Genomic DNA, 21,317 nt, shown 5'->3' with positions numbered 1-21,317 from the left:
CGAAACTTTCTTTTTGGGGGGTAGTATTGTAAGACCTGGATTTTCAGAACAAGCTAATTTCCGACTCACGCGTAGAATCAGTGTAAGCGTGACAGGAGTTTGATATTTGAGAAAGATTAATGAAGAAGAAAGTTCAGGAATTGCTTGAGGAATGTTGCGTAGTCATTTTAGGAATTAGAGCGAGTCGTCTGCACACCCGCCTTATGGCAAGCGTGTCCAGAATAGGCTAATTTCGCTTTAGAGCAACGTTTTAAGTGAGATTTCGAATCCTTGGAAAATTTAAAGATTTTCTTTATTTTTCCTTCGACCAGCGTTTCATTTCGGAACTCTGGACTGTACGCACGATAGGTTTCACTTTTCGGATGTCCGCCGACGCTAATTTCTTTGCTTCGAAACCCTATTTTCGAGCAATGGATGAAGACTTTTTCTATTCGGGACTTCTAACGAAGATTCCGTCCATGTTGCCAGACTTGTTTCGACGTTTCCAATCTTTCTTCAGTTGGAAGTTTTGTCGTTTGAGCATCACAGCAAAAAGTAGTTTTTCGGGGCAGATTAACCGACACCGCTTTTGAGTTTTTCGATATCGTTTTTCCCAAATCCTAGATATTTGTTTTGAGTTCTGGAATTCTGACGCCAGAATCTCTCTTAGAATTCCTCGGTGGACGTGCTGCAAAAATCGGAATCGCGAAATTTTCATTTTCCCGCGATTTCACCCGCCTATAAATAGCGCGAAAAAGCAAAATCCTCTCATTTTCTTTCCATTTGTGGCTGATTTCGTGGGGAGCAAGGGGGGAGGAGATTTCCGCGAAAACTTGACCAATCTTCGTGCAGTTCGTCCCTACTTCTAGGTATCGAGGTAACTATCATGAATCCTGCCTCTGATTTCTGTTTCTGCTGAGTTTCTGAAGTCGTTTCTGTGCTCTAAGTTTTGAGCTTTTTCTAAAATTGTCCGATTTCTCTGATTTCTCGCTTGGGTTATGTTCCTTATGTTCCCCTGAGTCTAAAACCTCTGTCAGTAAACTCTGATTGCGATTCAGTTGTCCAGGATCTGAAAAATTGACTCAAAACTCTTTTTGTCTCACATTTCGAAACTTTATTGTCGAAAAGACTTAATCTGACTTCGTGCCTTTAGGATTTGTTGTCACGGATATCATGAGGATCGTTGCTGTCAAATTTGTTTTCCGAACTGATAACTTTGAAGTTTTGAGCCTTTATTTTGGACCAAAATGCCCCTGGATAGTCGTATTTCGACCCGATTGTCCGAAAATTGTTCCGACAATTTCTTTGCCTTAGTTTTACCCTAAAACTACCTTGTGAATTGATTTAGATCGAAGAAAAAGTTCGAAAACCCTATTTTCCATAGTGGCCGAAACCTTATTGCTTGGGTACCGTGTCCAAAAATAATTTTTGGGTCTCTATGACCTGAGCCATTGCGTAGCTCTTTCAATTGTCGAAATTTTGGCGCCGGTTTCGTGTCATTCTGAGTTCTGTAGCTCGAGTTATGCTCGTTTTAGCGAACGAAGTCTCCGTTGTCAATTTGTGCCTAAATAGGAACTCTGAAGCTTTAGAGGCTTTCTTTACGATTTCGATTAGTATTAGTAGATCGTGTTGCTCCTAGTGAAGCTTGTGTTGATGATTGTGTTTTCTTTGTTCTAGGTTCGCAATTTTCATGCCCAACTTCTACTCACGAAGGTAAGGGTAACTCGGTTTTAGAGCGTCTTTGAGTCTTGCATGTTTTTATCGCACTGCCTGTGTTTGAGATGAAGATGTTTATATTGATTGGCAGATGATTATGATTATTATGCTGAATTTGGAAAATGTTTTCTGAGAGGCTTCGGCCGTTTACTGGTTTCTGTCGTTACTGCTTCCTAGTGGATGAAACATGTGGTTACTTTGGATTGGTCCTTGGGTGGGCTTTGTTATTGTCTGACTTGGCATATAGGGCTTGAGTCAAGTGGCGATGAGGAGGTGTGTCCTATCATTGTCCCATCTTGCGAGATGCTAAGTGGCGATCAGGAGGTGTGTCCTATGATTGTCCCGTCTTGTGTGACGTTAAGTGGCGATTAGGAGGTGTGTCCTATGATTGTCCCGTCATGTATGACGTTATAAGTGGCGATGAGGAGGTGTGTCCTATCATTGTCCCGTCTTGAGAGACGATATTGATCGATCCATTTTGTTAGCAGCATATAGTTGCATTATAGGGAACTAACACCTGACCCTATGTTGTTGGATTTTCGTATTGGTTTATTGATATCTGATTTGATGTTACATTGTTGAGGTTATTATTATCTGAGTCCAATTTATGTTTAAGTTGTTGATATATGAGTTGAGTTATGTTGCTAGTTATTTACCATGCCAGGTAATTAAATTCGAACAGCATGATTTTTCTCTTTTATACATGGTAATTGCATGGAGTTAACCCTTTCTATTTGCTACTTGTTGTTTGGGCGCTTAACGCTATTAGGCGATGGAGATCCTTCCGCCGAGGCATAGCTACTCGAGTTGGAGATCGAGTTGTAAGTGGTGGAGTAGAGGTATGAGAAGCAGCTTTGCTTCTCTTCTTGTGGATTATGTTGGAGTCACTTTTACTTTATGAGAACTCTGTTATTAAAGTCTTGCTTCCGCCACTGTTAAAGTGCGCATGTTTATTCTGAACCTTACTTATGGTATTGTAAACTATTATTACTGTATATCGGGAAACAAGTTATCTAAATAAAGTTATGGTATGTTTCCAACCTTTTAGCCGAAGTGTTTAGTTGTTTTACAGAAAAAAAATTCCCTTGGTTTTTAGGGATTGCAGATTGGTCCTTAGACTTTGTTAGGTTACTAATGTGACTCCTCAGTTGAGAAATTGGGGTGTTACAAGTGTGACCTTAGATAACCTCTTTATTTGATCTCTTTGAATTCGTCTTAATCTTGAACGTTCATTAACACCTAATGAAAACTCAAATATTGATAGACCGGATTAATTTACAGAACTAAATATCTTAAAAGAAATTATACATGTAGAAAATGATACATCAACTTATGCGGAACATAGTTTTTCAAAATTCAAATTAAGGCTTAAAAGCATTTCATGCCCCTGATATATCAAGTTTGTACAAACGACACCCTCCATCTATTTTTGTCAATGTTTGTACCCTCAATGAAACATAAAAGTATAGCGAGTACCCCTCCGTTAGTCTGATGTTAAAAAACTAACGAAAGAAGCTTACGTGGCACAAGTCTAGTGACGAAGCAGGCCACGTCATAAATTGAAATTCAGAAATTGGAAAAAAGGGTGGGGGAGATTCGAATCCAAGTCTTATAAGTGGCAAAACAAATAATTAACCAGCAGAGCTACGTGTAGAATTGTTAAAATAAGCAACACAAATTTATTTTCTTCATTCTTCATCATAAACTTCATATCCTCTTCTTCTTCCAATCTTTCTTCAATCCCCCATCTTTACCATCTCTAGGAAATCAAACCTCAGAAAACCCAAAACAAGCACAACAAACAAAAAATCAAGAACAAAACTGCAAAAATCAAAATCTCAAAACCTTTATCAAGAACAAAAACCCAGAAAATTAAACTTCCAAACCCAAAAACAATAACAAAACCAAAATATACATTTAACTATTTAAGAAGCAATCTACTAGTCCATGGAATTAAGATAACGTTCAAAATATCCAGAAATACCTGGTTCAGAATTTCAACAATTTCATCAGGAGATGGTGGATGGAAGGAAGACAAATTGCAATTGAGAGGCGGAGAACACCAATGTTGCCGCCACAATCCCCGTCGCCATCCCCAACCACCACCACCATGTCATTTTACCGTCCCTTACACCCCACTCCGCCGCAAGTCATGCACCTCCCTCATAAACCCAAGACCCAACCCACCTAGAACCACCTCAAAACCACCACCCAGATTCAACCCACGAAAGACCCAACCCACCCAGAACCATCGCCTAGAACCACCACCGCAACCCACTTTAAACCCAAGACCTAGAACCGCAACTTACCCGCCGAACCCCATCAAAGCAGGGGAATTTGAAGCGTTGCTACTCCCACCCACGAAGAACCCACTTTCAAATCCAGTGTCAAAATTGTTGCTATTGAAGAAACTTTGTGAATTTGATGGGTCCAGAGGGAAAGAGTCGATGTTCAAGCTCTGGTGCATGACGAAGCTATCAGTTGTTGATGGGTTTGAAATTGAAGCAAAGGGAACCGTTGACACCTTTAGTGCCTGCAATTGCTGAACTCATGTAGTAGTCAGGTTCATATTTTGGCATGGGTTTGAAGAAATGGAGAGGGGCACCACCCATTGCAATCCACCCACCCCACACAACCCAACCCTAGCACCCAATCCCCCACCCTAATCGCAAACCCAGAATCACCATTTATTTTTGGCTTAATACATTAGAAGGCCTCTGTAATTGTAAAGGGAATCAAATCCAGGGCCTAGAAAATTTTTGCATCAAATTGGGTTCCTAATTTTTTTTTAATTCAATTAAGGACAAAGTGTGTTAGACGCTGACGTGTCTTGATTTTTTCCCAGTCACCTTATCCACGTGGATTTTAATTTTTTTTAAATACAAAATAATGCCACATGTTATGATTAGAAGGAAATCAATATTAATCCCTAATTAACTAATTTCAGCTCTAATTAATCAATCTCATCAATTAAGCCCCAAATACCCAATTTGAACCCTAATTTTGCTGCAACTTCTGTTCTGAATCTCTTCCCTCCTCAATAGAAGCACCTCCTCACTGAACCAATCATCCTCCAAATCCCATTCAACACATCTCTTCACCCTTCCCACAAACTCCATTTCTTCAACTGGTGTCGCCCCCCTCCCCTCTTTCCCACAACCTAAACATCACCATTTTCTTCTAAAAAAATCCACACAACAGCCTAAGATGGGAAAGAAACAGAGCAAGGAAAACCCAGATCGGGAGGGAATGTGCGAGAAAGAGAGGGAGAGAGAACGACGCTCGCATGGCAGAGCTCTGGTGGCGTGTGGTGGCTAGAGGTTGAACAACGTTCGCTGCGGAGGTGACAAACCTAGATCGAGGAAGTGAAATTGAGGAAACTAACATCGGTTGGAGGTTGAGGGGTTTGCAAGGCTCGGTGGGGGTGGGTTTCTGGGTGGTGGTGGCTCGGTGGCTGGGTTTCTGAATGGTGGTGGCTGGGTTTCTCGATTGATGTTGCAGAAGAAGTGAAATCAGTCTCGGTGACTTGTTGGAATTGAGATTCAGATCTGGATATGGTTTGAAGTGGGTGTTGGGTATTTTTTTTCTTGATAAAGGCTGTGTTTTTTCTGGGTATTGTTGGGTTCCTAGGTTGTTTGATTTTTTAGTGTTTTTTTTCGGGGTTGTTAGTTTCATCTTGGTTTGATTTTTTAAGTTTGATTTTCTTGGTTGTTGAAGCATGATATAAGAAGGGGAAAAAGTACGCAGTAGATCAAACTTTGTTTTTTCTGTTGAGAAGAGTAGGGGTGGTGGGTCACAGTTTTTTCGCCTTGTTCCCCCCTGGTTCTGCAAATACATGTTTAGTTTCTGCATAATTTTTTCTGGTTTGTAACACTGGGCAGTAGGGATTGTTTTGAGGTTGAGGTTGGGTAGTCTAGGTGGCCCTTTCTTCTGTCTTTTGAGTTTTGTTTTTTTTTTCCCTTTTCTCTTGTATCATTTAGGTTGAAAAAGGAGAATAGTTTATAAGTTTCAGTTGTTCATTCACGGAGATAAAAGAGAAATGTGATGTGAGGGTGAAGAACATTGAACAATTGAAGAACATTCAAGAAATAATTTTTTTTTTCTGATTATTTAATTGAGTTGGAATTAAAAATATTTTTTTATTATTTTTGTAATTAAAAATAATAATAAAAGCCACGTGGAATTGATGACTGGGATAAAATTGTCTGCTGGCACGCTTTGACCTTAATTTAATAAAAAAAAATTCTAGGGACCCAATTTGATGCAAAAAATTTCTAGGCCCTCGATTTGATTCCCTTAACAATTACATGAGCCTTCTGATGTATTAAGCCTTTATTTTTTTATTTTTTAATATAGAAAAGCCACGTGGAAAATATGAGAATTAAAAAAAAAAGCCACGTAAGCCCCTTCCGTTAGTTTTCTAACGTCAAACTGACGGAGGGGTACTCGCTACACTGTTTTGTTTCATTGAGGGTACAAACATAGACGAAAATAGATGAGGGGTGTCTTTTACACAAACATGAAACATCAGGGGCAACAAATGCTTTTAAGCCTAAAATTAATAAAATCATATCTAAGATCAACAATATCTCAGCAAAGATTAAATGGGTTGACTTTATTATCTATTGGAAAAGAAACTTTAAAATAATCGATTATGATAATTTAACAAACGATTTTGAATCTCAAAAAGCCCGAAAATAAATTTTATTTAAATTATTTATATTAAAAAATTAATTTTATAAAGGCCTAATTCTTAGAGTTCGCTTTTGGCCTCAATATTGGTTGAGACGGCCCTGCTTTTCTGCAAAAGGATTTTTTTTTGTGTTCAATAATATTTTATGCATACTTCTAATATACTTGGATTAAAAAGAAAATTGAGAGATAAGAAGAGAAATAAGTGGAAATGAGATAAGGGGAGATGATAAGTGCATGGGTTGGGATGGTCTTATTGGGATGGGCATGACAAGTAGATTTATGGCTTCCAAGCGTTTGAAGTTGGCAAAAATTCGTTCATTTCAGAGGCTAGCGTGTTATGTGAAGGTCTCTCTCTTGTTTGGAACTGCAAGTATAGAAATGCCATTTGTGAAGGGGTTGTGCAAAGTTACTTTCTTCCATTGAGACCTAAAGAGCTTGAGCTTGATCTGGTATTCACCTTCCACGACTACTACCACCACCACCACCATCCCTTCCACCTTCCACCACCGCCTCCACCACTACAACCATTGTTACCATCACTTCCAACACCACTTTTGCCGCTGCAACCTCCTAACCCACCACTACCACTACAGCCGCCGCATCCATCCACCATCGCCACCACCTCCTTCTACCGCAGTCACGTCACTACCATCATCATCATCATCACTTTCAACACCACTGCTGCTGCCACCCTAACCACCACTCAGCATCACCATTGTCACCTATGCAGCCACCATCACAACCACATCCTCCATCACCATATCGCCATTATCGCAGCTACATCGGCTGCCACCGTCATTTTATCGCTCACTAACACCATCTTCATTTTTATTATACATATCATTATTCAATATCTCACAAATCCTCTGAATTGATTTTTTTTTATTATTTAATCATTTTTTATGTGTTTAAATATTAAAAAGATTGAATTCAATGATTAAATTTGAGAGTATCTTTTATTTTTAACAATAATCTGAGAGGATATCGTCCTTTCTTGATACCCAATAAAAAAAAGTTGCCGAAACGGACTCCAATACCAACGTTGGCGTGCAAATAGAGTTTGACCGTCTACCATCTTGTCCACGCGTCTCAACATGATTGGCTGAGCTGGCGTTGCCGTAAGAAATCCTCATATCGTTCTGCTATAAAAACCAAGCACCATATACAACATTCTTCATTCACAAATCACAATAGCAAAGCAACAAACATCTCTCTGAGTCTTTGCAGAGAAAGAAAGAAAGAAAGAAAGAAAAATCCCTCATCTCTCACCGTTTCAAGGTATCCACACTTTCTACTCTTTCTCTCTTTCATGATAAGCTTCGATTCGATTTTTAGGGTTTTGTTTGTTCGTCGTTAATCGAATCGAATTTAATTGGCGTTGGGCATGATTTTACTGTTTTATTATTCAATCAAGATTAGTACTTTGAAACTTTTGTTTATGAATTAGCCATGGGTGTTAGACTTTTCTATCTTTGGTATTGATTCAATTGTTATCGTAAACGAGTTTAATCGATAATCAGGGTTTGAATTCGATCGTTAGGGTTTTGTATTTATTATTAATCGATCATCAGAAAAACCACTTTTATTTTGATTTGGATTCTTAGGTGTCCCTAAAATTCTTTTGAATTGAATTAGTTTACATGATTTTACTGTCTTATTAATGAATCAAGATGATGGCTTTCTGAAACTTTTCTTGATTTACTTAGCCAATTTCCTTAGAATAATTCCATGATTGAAAATTATGTTGAGATTTCAGATTTAGGATATGTATTCAGTATCCAATAATTGTTTAGTGTCTTAACCTAGGTTTATATTTGTTTTGGGTTTTTACTTCTTTCTTTCTGGGCTTTTTGCTTCTGTATGTGTTGTTATTTCCCTGTAATTTAGCATCTAGCATTGTCACCGGATAGAGTTTTTGTAAAATTGATGTACTTGCTGATCCTTTTCAGTTCTGTTGAACATAATGAATAATTGGTGATTGACACATTTGCCTTTTTTGTTTTGATGATGCAGATGCAAATCTTTGTCAAGACCCTTACTGGCAAGACCATCACTCTCGAAGTTGAGAGTTCAGATACCATAGACAATGTGAAGGCTAAAATTCAAGATAAGGAAGGGATCCCACCGGACCAGCAGCGTCTCATTTTTGCTGGCAAGCAGCTGGAGGATGGGCGTACCCTTGCTGATTACAACATCCAAAAAGAGTCCACCCTCCATTTGGTGCTCCGTCTCCGTGGTGGAATGCAGATCTTTGTGAAGACATTGACTGGAAAGACCATCACCCTTGAGGTGGAGAGCTCTGACACCATTGACAATGTTAAGGCCAAGATTCAGGACAAAGAGGGCATCCCTCCAGACCAGCAGAGGCTCATATTCGCTGGCAAACAGCTTGAGGATGACAGAACATTGGCTGATTACAACATTCAGAAAGAGTCCACCCTCCACCTTGTGTTGCGACTCCGTGGTGGTATGCAGATTTTTGTGAAGACCCTTACTGGCAAGACAATTACTTTGGAGGTAGAGAGCTCAGACACAATTGACAATGTGAAGGCCAAAATTCAAGACAAAGAGGGCATCCCACCAGACCAACAGAGGCTCATCTTTGCTGGTAAACAGCTTGAAGATGGCAGAACCTTGGCCGACTACAACATTCAGAAAGAGTCCACCCTACACTTGGTGCTCCGTCTCCGTGGTGGTATGCAAATCTTTGTCAAGACCCTCACAGGAAAGACAATCACCCTTGAGGTGGAGAGTTCTGACACCATTGACAATGTGAAGGCCAAAATTCAAGACAAGGAGGGTATTCCCCCAGATCAGCAAAGGCTTATTTTCGCGGGCAAACAACTTGAGGATGGCCGAACTCTGGCAGATTATAACATCCAGAAAGAGTCAACTCTCCACCTTGTGTTGCGACTCCGTGGTGGTATGCAGATTTTCGTGAAAACCCTTACTGGCAAGACTATTACTTTAGAGGTAGAGAGCTCGGACACAATTGACAATGTGAAGGCCAAAATCCAGGATAAGGAGGGTATTCCCCCAGACCAGCAAAGGTTGATTTTTGCTGGAAAGCAACTTGAAGATGGACGTACTCTGGCTGACTACAACATTCAGAAAGAGTCTACCCTCCATTTGGTGCTCCGTCTTCGTGGTGGTATGCAAATCTTTGTCAAGACCCTCACTGGAAAGACCATCACCCTTGAGGTGGAGAGTTCTGACACCATCGACAACGTGAAGGCTAAAATTCAAGACAAAGAAGGCATTCCACCAGACCAACAGAGGCTCATCTTTGCTGGCAAACAGCTTGAGGATGGCAGAACTTTGGCTGATTACAACATTCAGAAAGAGTCCACCCTCCACCTTGTCCTTCGTTTGAGGGGTGGTTATTAAGTATGTGGTAGTTGTGTAGTTCTTGTCAGTGTGTTGGAGTCCTACAGATCTTTGATGTTTTCTGTTCAAGTGTCTTGGGTCCGTGATGGCCCTTGAAAAACTATCCTTTATTTGGTTTTTGAATAATAATTATGTTCACCAAGTATTCCTTATGAATATGGTCAATTTGCTAGCATTCAAGTTTGTTCTTTATGTTGTCATCTTTCAATGGGTGATTCACCAATTAATCAGGAAGTTGTCTTAATTTCTTGTCAAATGATCAGTTTCAGCATCTGAGTAATAACCGAAGAGCATGCTTAGCCCTTTTGTGGAAACACAAGAAAAATAAGTTCATATTCCACTTTCTCTTTTAACTTATTTCCACATGCTATTTCATCTCATCTCTCACCTCTGTATAATATCACAATCACTTATCATATTTCTAATTTCTTTCTATTCTCTCCTATATATGAATACAATGATGCTATAGATTTTACGAAATAACTTTTTGACGAAAAGCTAAAGTGTGTGTTGTTCAGAAATTTAAACTTCCTTCAAATATATAACAATCAAGATAGAATAGGAATAGCTAACATCCAATGGTTGATAAAAAGTTCGTATATTTTTTCTAAAAAATTCCCGTACTACTAATCATTTCCGACGTGGATAAGTGTTAAGAAGTCATTTTTCTATAACATCATCATGTTGTATGAGAGGATCCTAATTCATTATGTACTTGATTCAAATTTGAGTATCTCATCATGACCTGAATTTCACTATTTTTCTTTTGGTTGATAACAGTCGTGGCTAAAAGCAAACGTATAAGGATCAATACTAAAACCAGGTAAAAAGTCATAAATCTTCATCGTTATAGGCAATGAGTTAACCTCCCTTAGAATATGCTTCCAGTGGATGTGGGGCTGTTCTCAATCAGTGAATTAATTTCTCTCACCAAAGGTGCACTTGGATTAGAAGGATGACAGTCTTTATCCAAAAATCTGATAGCTAGCTCTGAATCAGATTCAATCAGAATTCTAGAAAATCCCCTAGCAGCCAATTTTAGGCCATGAATAATGCCCCATAACTCAACATGTAACACAGAGTATTTACCAAGATTCACACAAAAATTCACTATGAACACACCATTGTTGTCTCTAACCACTCCACCACAAGTAGCAATATTATCCTTAGAAGTGAAGGATCCATCAATATTCAATTGGAGGGATCCATTTTAACAAAATAGAATTATCTTGCCAGACATCTAAGGCAAAAGGGCAATCTCTAAGCACATGCAGAGTTGTTTCTCTGATCCCTAAACACCGAGAGCAATCAGAAATATGAGTCATATGCCTCGAGGTTCGAGCATCATTTGTGATGAGAATATCATTTGCAACCTTCAACATAAAGAGCTTCATACGCCGGTTACCTTTCCACTTCCAAACCAACTGGAACAACTTCCTGTTATCATCATTGGAAAAAACAGAAACAAAATCATAAGCTGATTTTAAAGAAAAACGACCATCCGGGATCAATTCCAAATTCCTGATTTTGAAGCATGATATAAGAAGGGGAAAAAGGACGCAGTAGATCAAACTTTGTTTTTACTGTTGAGAAGAGTAGGGGCGGTGGGTCACAGTTTTTTCGCCTTGTTCCCCCTGGTTCTGCAAATTAATGTTTAGTTTATGCATAATTTTTTCTGGTTTGTAACACTGGGCAGTAAGGATTGTTTTGAGGTTGGGTAGTCTTGGTGGCCCTTTCTTCTGTCTTTTGAGTTTTTTTTTCCCTTTTCTCTTGTATCATTTAGGTTGAAAAAGGAGAATAGTTTATAAGTTTCACTTGTTCATTCACGGAGATAAAAGAGAAATGTGGTGTGAGGGTGAAGAACATTGAACAATTGAAGAACATTCAAGAAATAATTTTTTTTTCTGATTATTTAATTGAGTTGGAATTAAAAATAATTTTTTATTATTTTTGTAATTAAAAAATAATAATAAAAGCCACGTGGAATTGATGACTGGGATAAAATTGTCTGCTGGCACACTTTGGCCTTAATTGAATTAAAAAAAAAATTCTAGGGACCCAATTTGATGCAAAAAATTTCTAGGCCCTGGATTTGATTCCCTTAACAACTACAGGGGCCTTCTGATGTATTAAGCCTTTATTTTTTTTTTATTTTTTTAATATAGAAAAGCCACGTGGATAATATGAGAATTAAAAAAAAAGCCACGTAAGCCCCTTCCGTTAGTTTTCTAACGTCAAACTGACGGAGGGGTACTCGCTACACTGTTTTGTTTCATTGAGGGTACAAACATAGACGAAAATAGATGAGGGGTGTCTTTTGCACAAACATGAAACATCAGGGGCAACAAATGCTTTTAAGCCTAAAATTAATAAAATCCTATCTAAGATCAACAATATCTCAGCAAAAATTAAATGGGTTGACTTTATTATCTATTGGAAAAGAAACTTTAAAAGAATCGATTATGATAATTTAACAAACGATTTTGAATTTCAAAAAGCCCGAAAATAAATTTTATTTAAATTATTTATATTAAAAAATTAATTTTATAAATGCCTAATTCTTAGAGTTCGCTTTAGACCTCAATATTGGTTGAGAAGGCCCTGCTTTTCTGCAAAAGGATTTTTTTTTTGTGTTCAATAATATTTTATGCATACTTCTAATATACTTGGATTAAAAAGAAAATTGAGAGATAAGAAGAGAAATAAGTGGAAATGAGATAAAGGGAGATGATAAGTGCATGGGTTGGGATGGTCTTATTGGGATGGGCATGACAAGTAGATTTATAGCTTCCAAGCGTTTGAAGTTGGCAAAAACCCGTTCATTTCAGAGGCTAGCGTGTTATGTGAAGGTCTCTCTCTTATTTGGAACTGCAAGTATAGAAACATCATTTGTGAAGGGGATGTGCAAAGTTACTTTCTTCGATTGAGACCTAAAGAACTTGAGCTTGATCCGGTATTCACCTTCCACCACTGCTACCACCACCACCACCATCACCTTCCACCTTCCACCACCGCCTCCACCACCTCAACCGTTACCCACCACCACCACTACCACTGCCACCACCACAACCATCGTTACCATCACTTCCAACACCACTCCCGTTGCTGCCACCACCTAACCCACCACTACCACTACAGTCGCCGCATCCATCCACCACCTCCTTCTACTGCAGTCACGCCACTACCATGATCACCATCACTTTCACCACCACTGCTGCCACCCTAACCACCACTCAGCATCATCGTTGTCACCTATACAGCCACCATCACAACCACATCCTCCATCACCACATGGCCATTATCGCAGCCACATCGGCTGCCACCGCCATTTTATCACTTATTAACACCATCTTCATTTTTATTATACATATCATTATTCAATATCTCACAAATCCTCCGAATTGATTTTTTTTATTATTTAATCGTTTTTTATGTGTTTAAATATTAAAAAGATTGAATTCAATGATTAAATTTGAGAGTATCTTTTATTTTTAACAATAATCTGAGAGGATATCGTCCTTTATTGATACCTAATAAAAAGTTGCCGAAACCGACTCCATCACCAAACGTTGGCGTGCAAATAGAGTTGACCGTCTACCGTCTTGTCCACGCGTCTCAACATGATTGGCTGAGCTGGCGTTGCCGTAAGAAATCCTCATATCGTTCTGCTATAAAAACCAAGCACCATATTCAACATTCTTCATGTTAAGATTCGATTTCTAGGGTTTTGTTTTTGCAGAGAAAGAAAGAAAGAAGAAACCCTCATCTCACGTTTCAAGGTATCTACAGTTTCTACTCTTTCTCTCTTTCATGTTAAGATTCGATTTCTAGGGTTTTGTTTTTGTTCATTGTTAATCGAACTATGTGATATTTTTTGGGTTTTCTTTTGAATCTAATTGGTGGTGGGCATGATTTTACTATCTTATTATTCAATCAAGATTAGATCTGTGAAACTTTTGTTTATGAATTAGCCATGGGTGTTAGACGTGTCTATATTGGGTATTGATTCAATTGTTATCGTAAACGAGTTTAAGGGTTTCTATTGAGATTCGATTGTTAGGGTTTTGGCTTCGTTATTAATTGATAATCAGAATTCAGAAAAGCCCTTTTATTTTGTTTTGGATTCTTTGGTGTCTCTACATGATTTTACTTTCTTATTTTGATTTGGATCATATCTTTCTGAAACTTTTCTTGATTACTTAGCCAATTTCCATAGAATAATCCCATGATTGAAGAAGATGTTGAGATGTCAGATATAGGATATGTATTCAGTGTCCAATAATTGTTAAGTGTCTTAACTTAGGTTTACATTTGTTTTGGGTTTTGACTTCTTTCATTCTGGACATTGATTTATTAATTTATTCATTAACTGGGATATTGCTTCTGTTTGTGTTGTTTTTTACCTGTAATTTAGTGACCACCATTGTCACCGGATTTATTGAGTTTTTGGGAAAATTTTTACCATAATGAATAATTGGTGATTGCTCATTTGCCTTTTTGGTTTGGATGATGCAGATGCAAATCTTTGTCAAGACCCTTACTGGCAAGACCATTACTCTTGAAGTTGAGAGTTCAGATACCATAGACAATGTGAAGGCTAAAATTCAAGATAAGGAAGGGATCCCACCGGACCAGCAGCGTCTCATTTTTTCTGGCAAGCAGCTGGAGGATGGGCGTACCCTTGCTGATTACAACATCCAAAAAGAGTCCACCCTCCATTTGGTGCTCCGTCTCCGTGGTGGAATTTAGATCTTTGTGAAGACATTGACGGGAAAGACCATCACCCTTGAGGTGGAGAGCTCTCATACCATTGACAATAGGGATGACAATGGGTCTTGGACCCATAGGGTACCCGTAAAAGATACCCACTACCACTATGGGTAGGGTAAAAACCCGCTAGATGGGTATGAGGTTGGGTATGAGTAATTACCCGCAAAAAGTAATGGGTATTGGTGCGGGGTATGGGTACTATAGTACCCAACCCGCCCCATACCCGCACACACATATTATTATTATTATTATTATTATTATTATTATTATTATTATATGAATAAAATAACTTAAGTTATAGCTTTCAAACTTAATTATTTTAAAAAATAGGTGACTATTTAAAGTATTCATAATCATTGCGAATTTACTCCCACTTATTTTTAAAATTAGTAAGTTAATAACCTACAACTTTAGGACTATATTATAAATCCAAAATAAAAAATTAAGTTATATTTTTCTTGCTTATTCGTTCTAAAAAAATATATTCTTAGTTGAATGATTTTATTTGTTACGTAGATAATATTTTTGTATTTATATTAGTGTTTTTTATTTAAAAAGTTAGTTGTATTTTTTGTTTTCTATTAACAAAAATAGTGAAAAATATATTTTGGTTAGTTAAATTGCGGGTAATGGGCACGGGTATGGGCATATAGGTATCCAAAGGGTACGGGGACGGACATTCAAGTTGCTACCAACGCGGGTATGAGGACGGGTACGAGTAATTTTTTAAAACGCGGGTATGGCGATGGGTACTATAGTACCCTACCCAGACCCTACCCATTGTCATCCCTAATTGACAATGTTAAGGCAAAGATTTAGGACAAAGAGGGCATCCCTCCAGACCAGCAGAGGCTCATATTCGCTGGCAAACAACTTGAGGATGGTAGAACATTGGCTGATTACAACATTCAGAAAGATGTCTTGGCTGATTTCAGATTACGTGAGTCCAACAAGCCGGTCTATCAAGCGCCTCAGACGAGCCAAGCCACAAGTCCATGTTGGGCGACCTGGCTCATTTCCACCCCTATTCCTAAGTGAACCCCCTTCCTGCTGCTACCGTCCACCACGACTTGCATCATGCCAAACGTAGACGCTATATAAAACAGAAAACAAAATAGATTAGAAAAAGTACGCTTCAAATCAGAATTATACAAATTATAATTATAATCCTCTATAAAACAGAAAACAAATCAAATTAGAAAAAGTACGCTTCAAATCAGAATATTAATTATAAGAGAAAATACCCTCTATCTTCTTAATGAATGTGTGCCTTATGTATACAGGAGCCGCGGAAAAATTTGTCAGTAGGACTCATGACATTCATTAAGTCCACTGCTAAGCTATTCTCATAGTTCATACAACCGCAAAATGTCCCAACATAATTTGCTAATTCTGGGGTCTAATGCAAATGTTCCGGCTAGTGAAGCAACGGATGATGGAACTTGCAATGGCCCTGTTTTAGGAACCTGATAGAATTAAAAAAATATTATAGGCAAGCTGAAAATGTTGATTGAATATTGACACAAAGTTAGAGTTAATAACAACATCATCCATAGCGGTTCAGCAACAAACCTCCAAAACGGGGGCATGGTCAAGTCTTGCTTCAAGTGCTTCAAGAGCAATTCTGGAAACGTCTTGATCAGCATCTTTTCGCTTGGAGAAAGTGGTCCCAGAAGTGAATCTGGCACCATATATCGATAGTGTGGAACGAAAACTTGGAGCATGGTCAAGTACCTCATTGACAACTTCAAATAAGGGTGGTGATGAGATGTTTCTCTTCTGGACAAACCTATTCAAACGACTCCTGTAGTTCGGCATAAGCAAACCTGATGAGATCAATCAACAAGATTAGAGACATTTATAAGTATGACTAATCCAAAACTAAATAGTAAAAGAAACAAATAAAACGTGCAGTTACATCAGGTTATGGATTAGCCATACTTATAAATGTCTCTAATCTTGTTGATTGATCTCATCAGGTTTGCTTATGCCGAACTACAGGAGTCGTTTGAATATGTTTGTCCAGAAGAGAAACATCTCACCACCACCCTTATTTGAAGTTGTCAATGAGGGGCTTGACCATGCTCCAAGTTTTCATTCCACACTATCGATAGATGGTGCCAGATTCACTTCTGGGACCACTTTCTCCAAGCGAAAAGATGATGATCAAGACGTTTCCAGAATTGCTCTGGAAGCACTTGAAGCAAGATTTGACCATGGCTCCGTTTTGGAAGTTTGTTGCTGAACCGCTATGGATGTTGTTGCTATTAACTCTAGCTTTGTGTCAATATTCAATCAACATTTTCAGCTTGCCTATAATATTTTTTTTATTCTATCAGGTTCCTGAAACAGGGCCATTGCAAGTTCCATCATCTGTTGCTTCCACTAGCCGGAACATTTGCATTGGACCCCAGAATTAGCAAATAATGTTGGGACATTTTGCGTTGTATGAACTATGAGAATAGCTTAGCAGTGGACTTAATGAATGCCATGAGTCCTACAGAGCTGACAAATTTTTCATAAGGCACACATTCATTAAGAAGATAGAGGGTATTTTCTCTTATAATTAATATTCTGATTTGAAGCGTACTTTTTCTAATTTGATTTGTTTTCTGTTTTATGGAGGATTATAATTTGTATAATTCTGATTTGAAGCGTACTTTTTCTAATTTATTTTGTTTTCTGTTTTATAGAGCGTCTACGTTAGGCATGATGCAAGTAGCAGCAGGAAGGGGGTTCACTTAGAAATAGGGGTGGAAATGAGATAGGTCGCCCAACAGGGGCTTGTGGCTTGGCTCGTCTGAGGCGCTTGATAAGCCGACTTGTTATGAGTTTATTTGGGATTGAGACTTATTATTATTGGTTTTATTTATATGTTTGACTTGAGACGTATTATTATTAAATAATTTGTTTATGTTTAATTTTAGTTTTTTTTGTTTTAAATAACTGAGATTTTGTTCTTTGAAATGCAATGATATATAGGTTTTTTATTTATTTGAAAAGGAATTGCAATGATATATAAAAAAAGCTTATTAGCTCGTTGGCCTATTAGCTCGTCAGTCTATGGATATTCTTTAGATGAAATTGTGTGACGTCTATTAAATAAGCTTTTAAGTAGGCTAGTAGGCCAAGCCAGACTTTATAATAAGCCAAGCCTTAAAATATGGCTTGTTGACAGGCCACAAGCCAAGCTTGGGCCATGAAAATACAATGCAGGCCAAGCTTGGGCCACGCAAAGCTTGGCTTGTTTCCACCCCTACTTAGGAAGAAGTTAATATTAGTCATAGTTTGTTTCCTGATACTTGTGGCTGGAGTTTATGTTCAGTTTAGTTAAATATTTAGGGTTTATTTGTGTTAACAGATGAATGAATGTACTTTGTCGATGGTTTTTGGGTTAACTTGTCATGGTGAATGAATTTTCTTCTTTCCATGAACTTGGTACTCTTCTAGTATTAGATGACAAAAAATAATTTCTTCTTTTTACATTTTTATTTGACCTCAACTGGCGCGAAGCTGACAATCGTAAAAATAATTTTTTTACCTTATTTTAGAAAAAAAAACGGTTTTTCTCTAATAAGTTACATTACTATGTATAGGCTGAAATCAATGAATTTCGTTGCGAATTTGTTTGTAAGTGGGTGCTGCATCCCATGAATATCTGTCGGAGCAATGTGTTGGAAGATGCAGATCTTCCATCAGACTTACAAATCACGTGCAAATAATGGAAAACAGACTGCGTTTGCTCTAAAAAAAGAGTGATAATAGATTAACTTCCGTGTTTGTTCAATATACACTAACTTCCACGTTGGAACAATGTGTATCCCATACTACTTTCAATATAAGCTAACTTCCAGCGCTGGAACTTAGTGTATTTCCATGCTGCTTTTTAGTTAACATCTTCAACTAATACTTTTACTAACTGTTTGGTAGAGAAGAGAGAGTAGAGAAGAGAGAAGTTTAGTAGAGAGAAAGATGTGAGAAATAGAGTAGATTTATAGGTTGTTTGGTATGATAAAAATAGAAGAGAGATAGAGAAGAGAGAGAGAGAAGAGAGAGTCCCCTAAATCAAGCCCTCACCCATCTCTCTCCAATTTGGAGAGACTCCCCTCTATTTATATCCTCTCACCTACCAAACACACATACTTCCTCATTCCTCCCCCTAAATCTCTCTTCTCCATCTCTCTCTATCCAAACAGTAGTGACCTGAGTTACCAATAATTTTATGGTGCAAACCTTTATCTGGAAGTTCATAGCATTTCAAAAGCTGGCATCCTCCATAGGCAACTTCGACTGTAAAATTTTGCAAGACAAATGCAAAGAAACATGCTCAAACAAAATAAACAGCTTATTTTCAATTTTATGAATAAGTCATAAGCGCTTAATTAAGTTGTTTTCCCAAACGGGGCCTTAATGTATTAAAAGATTATGAGATTTCCTGTAAAAAAAAAAAGATTACGAGATTTTTAGATGCTCACTTCCTTATTGAAAGATTATGAGAATGAGATTTTAGGACATATTTCTAATACTTAAATAGGTCGTGAATTACCACATATAAAGAATAAAAGGTAGGATTAAAAGGTAAAATAAATAGTTCAAGAATTTGAAGCTCCTTTAATTATTAAAAGGCCACAACCATGATATATTTCCCGGTGCTTACCGGGGTGTAGTTACTCGGCATCGTGGAAAAATCCCGAGGGTATAGTTCCCGTGACCGGAGAATAGTTACTCGGAATCGTGGAAAGATCCGAGTTTGGGTACGTCAGAACCTTCGCAAGGACATATATGCCGGTGCCATACCGGGGTTCTTGTCCTCGGTCGTTTATACACGTGAGAAACCCGACTTTGGGTACCTCGGAGTACAGTCGAGTGTCCAATACCCGGCTAACGACCGGGCGAGAAACCAAGGGAATTTGTTGAAACCCGAGTTTGGGTACCCTGGATAAATGCCAAGAGTCCCGTGACCGGAATATAACCGGGGTGTAGTTAATCGGACAATAACCGAGTTTGGGTACGTCGGACCCTTCCCGAGGACATATGTCCCGGTTCCTTACCGGGGTTCTAGTCCTCGGTCGTTTATACACGTGAGAAACCCGACTTTGGGTACCTCGGAGTACAATCGAGGGTCCAATACCCGGCTAATTACCGGGCTACAAACAATTGATTCTTCCATGTAGAAGCTTTGGTTGTTATTTTCTTCTCAACATCACTAGAAAGATTTAGTCCATCCCAAAATACTATGCTCTTACTATTAGACATAGTTGTTGCAAGATTAGACATTGTTGTTGCTGCCAAGACATCTATGGAATATGAATCAAACATTAACATGTTATGATCCACTGGTATGGACTAGTTTGAAATTGGTTCATAGAAATTGAATCCTTCAATTTGATGAGACTTCATTTGTTTCATATGCCTAGGATGTGCTGAGATTTCAGATTACGTGAGTCCAACTTGTAGAAGTTGTTAATTGTCCAACCCTCCACTTGGTGCTCCGTCTTCGTGGTGGTATGCAAATTTTTGTGAAGACCCTCACTGGAAAGACCATCACCCTTGAGGTGGAGAGCTCTGACACAATTGACAATGTGAAGGCCAAAATTCAAGACAAAGAGGGCATCCCACCAGACCAACAGAGGCTCATCTTTGCTGGTAAACAGCTTGAAGATGGCAGAACCTTGGCCGACTACAACATTCGGAAAGAGTCCACCCTACACTTGGTGCTCCGTCTCCGTGGTGGTATGCAAATCTTTGTCAAGACCCTCATAGGAAAGACAATCACCCTTGAGGTGGAGAGTTCTGACACCATTGACAACGTGAAGGCCAAAATTCAAGACAAGGAGGGTATTCCCCCAGATCAGCAAAGGCTTATTTTCGCTGGCAAACAGCTTGAGGATGGCCGAACTCTGGCAGATTATAACATCCAGAAAGAGTCAACTCTCCACCTTGTGTTGCGACTCCGTGGTTGTATGCAGATTTTCGTGAAAACCCTTACTGGCAAGACTATTACTTTAGAGGTAGAGAGCTCGGACACAATTGACAATGTGAAGGCCAAAATCCAGGATAAGGAGGGTATCCCCCAGACCAGCAAAGGTTGATTTTTGCTGGAAAGCAACTTGAAGATGGACGTACTCTGGCTGACTACAACATTCAGAAAGAGTCTACCCTCCATTTGGTGCTCCGTCTTCGTGGTGGTATGCAAATCTTTGTCAAGACCCTCACTGGAAAGACAATCACCCTTGAGGTGGAGAGTTCTGACACCATCGACAATGTGAAGGCTAAAATTCAAGACAAAGAAGGCATTCCACCAGACCAACAGAGGCTCATCTTTGCTGGCAAACAGCTTGAGGATGGCAGAACTTTGGCTGATTACAACATTCAGAAAGAGTCCACCCTCCACCTTGTCCTTCGTTTGAGGGGTGGTTATTAAGTATGTGGTAGTTGTGTAGTTCTTGTCAGTGTGTTGGAGTCCTACAAATCTTTGATGTTTTCTGTTCCAAGTGTCTTGGGTCCGTGATGGCCCTTGAAAAACCATCCTTTATTGGTTTTTGAATAATAATTCTGTTCACTAAGTATTTCTTATGAATATGGTCAATTTGCTAGCATTCAAGCTTAAGTTGTGTACTCTGTTTTATCAGTCTCTGAAGCCCTCTAATATAATTTGGATGTACTAAAAAATAATTCTAAACAGCGAATGAATATAGGCTAATTAACTTTCCTTCAAGTTTTTAGAGTACTAAAAATATTTTCTTCTGCTTGAAATTGGACTAACACAG

General features: G+C 38.5%; 1 long non-coding RNA gene and 1 pseudogene across 2 annotated transcripts; both read left to right on the top strand.

Moving 5' to 3' along the window:
* Positions 1-767: 767 nt before the first annotated feature.
* Positions 768-2,728, top strand: LOC130714458 (uncharacterized). The gene is made up of 3 exons (XR_009011285.1): positions 768-856; positions 1,657-1,692; positions 2,465-2,728. It is a non-coding gene; the product is annotated as an uncharacterized LOC130714458 (long non-coding RNA).
* Positions 2,729-8,397: 5,669 nt separating this feature from the next.
* On the top strand, positions 8,398-21,042 carry LOC130710110 (uncharacterized; annotated as a pseudogene). Its single transcript, XR_009010295.1, has 3 exons — positions 8,398-9,777; positions 14,293-14,568; positions 20,103-21,042. The product of XR_009010295.1 is annotated as an uncharacterized LOC130710110 (transcript).
* Positions 21,043-21,317: the final 275 nt, after the last annotated feature.

The sequence above is a fragment of the Lotus japonicus genome, chromosome 4, assembly GCF_012489685.1.
Source record: "Lotus japonicus ecotype B-129 chromosome 4, LjGifu_v1.2".
NCBI classification, from domain to species: domain Eukaryota; kingdom Viridiplantae; phylum Streptophyta; class Magnoliopsida; order Fabales; family Fabaceae; genus Lotus; species Lotus japonicus.
This window is presented reverse-complemented; position numbering and strand designations above follow the sequence as displayed.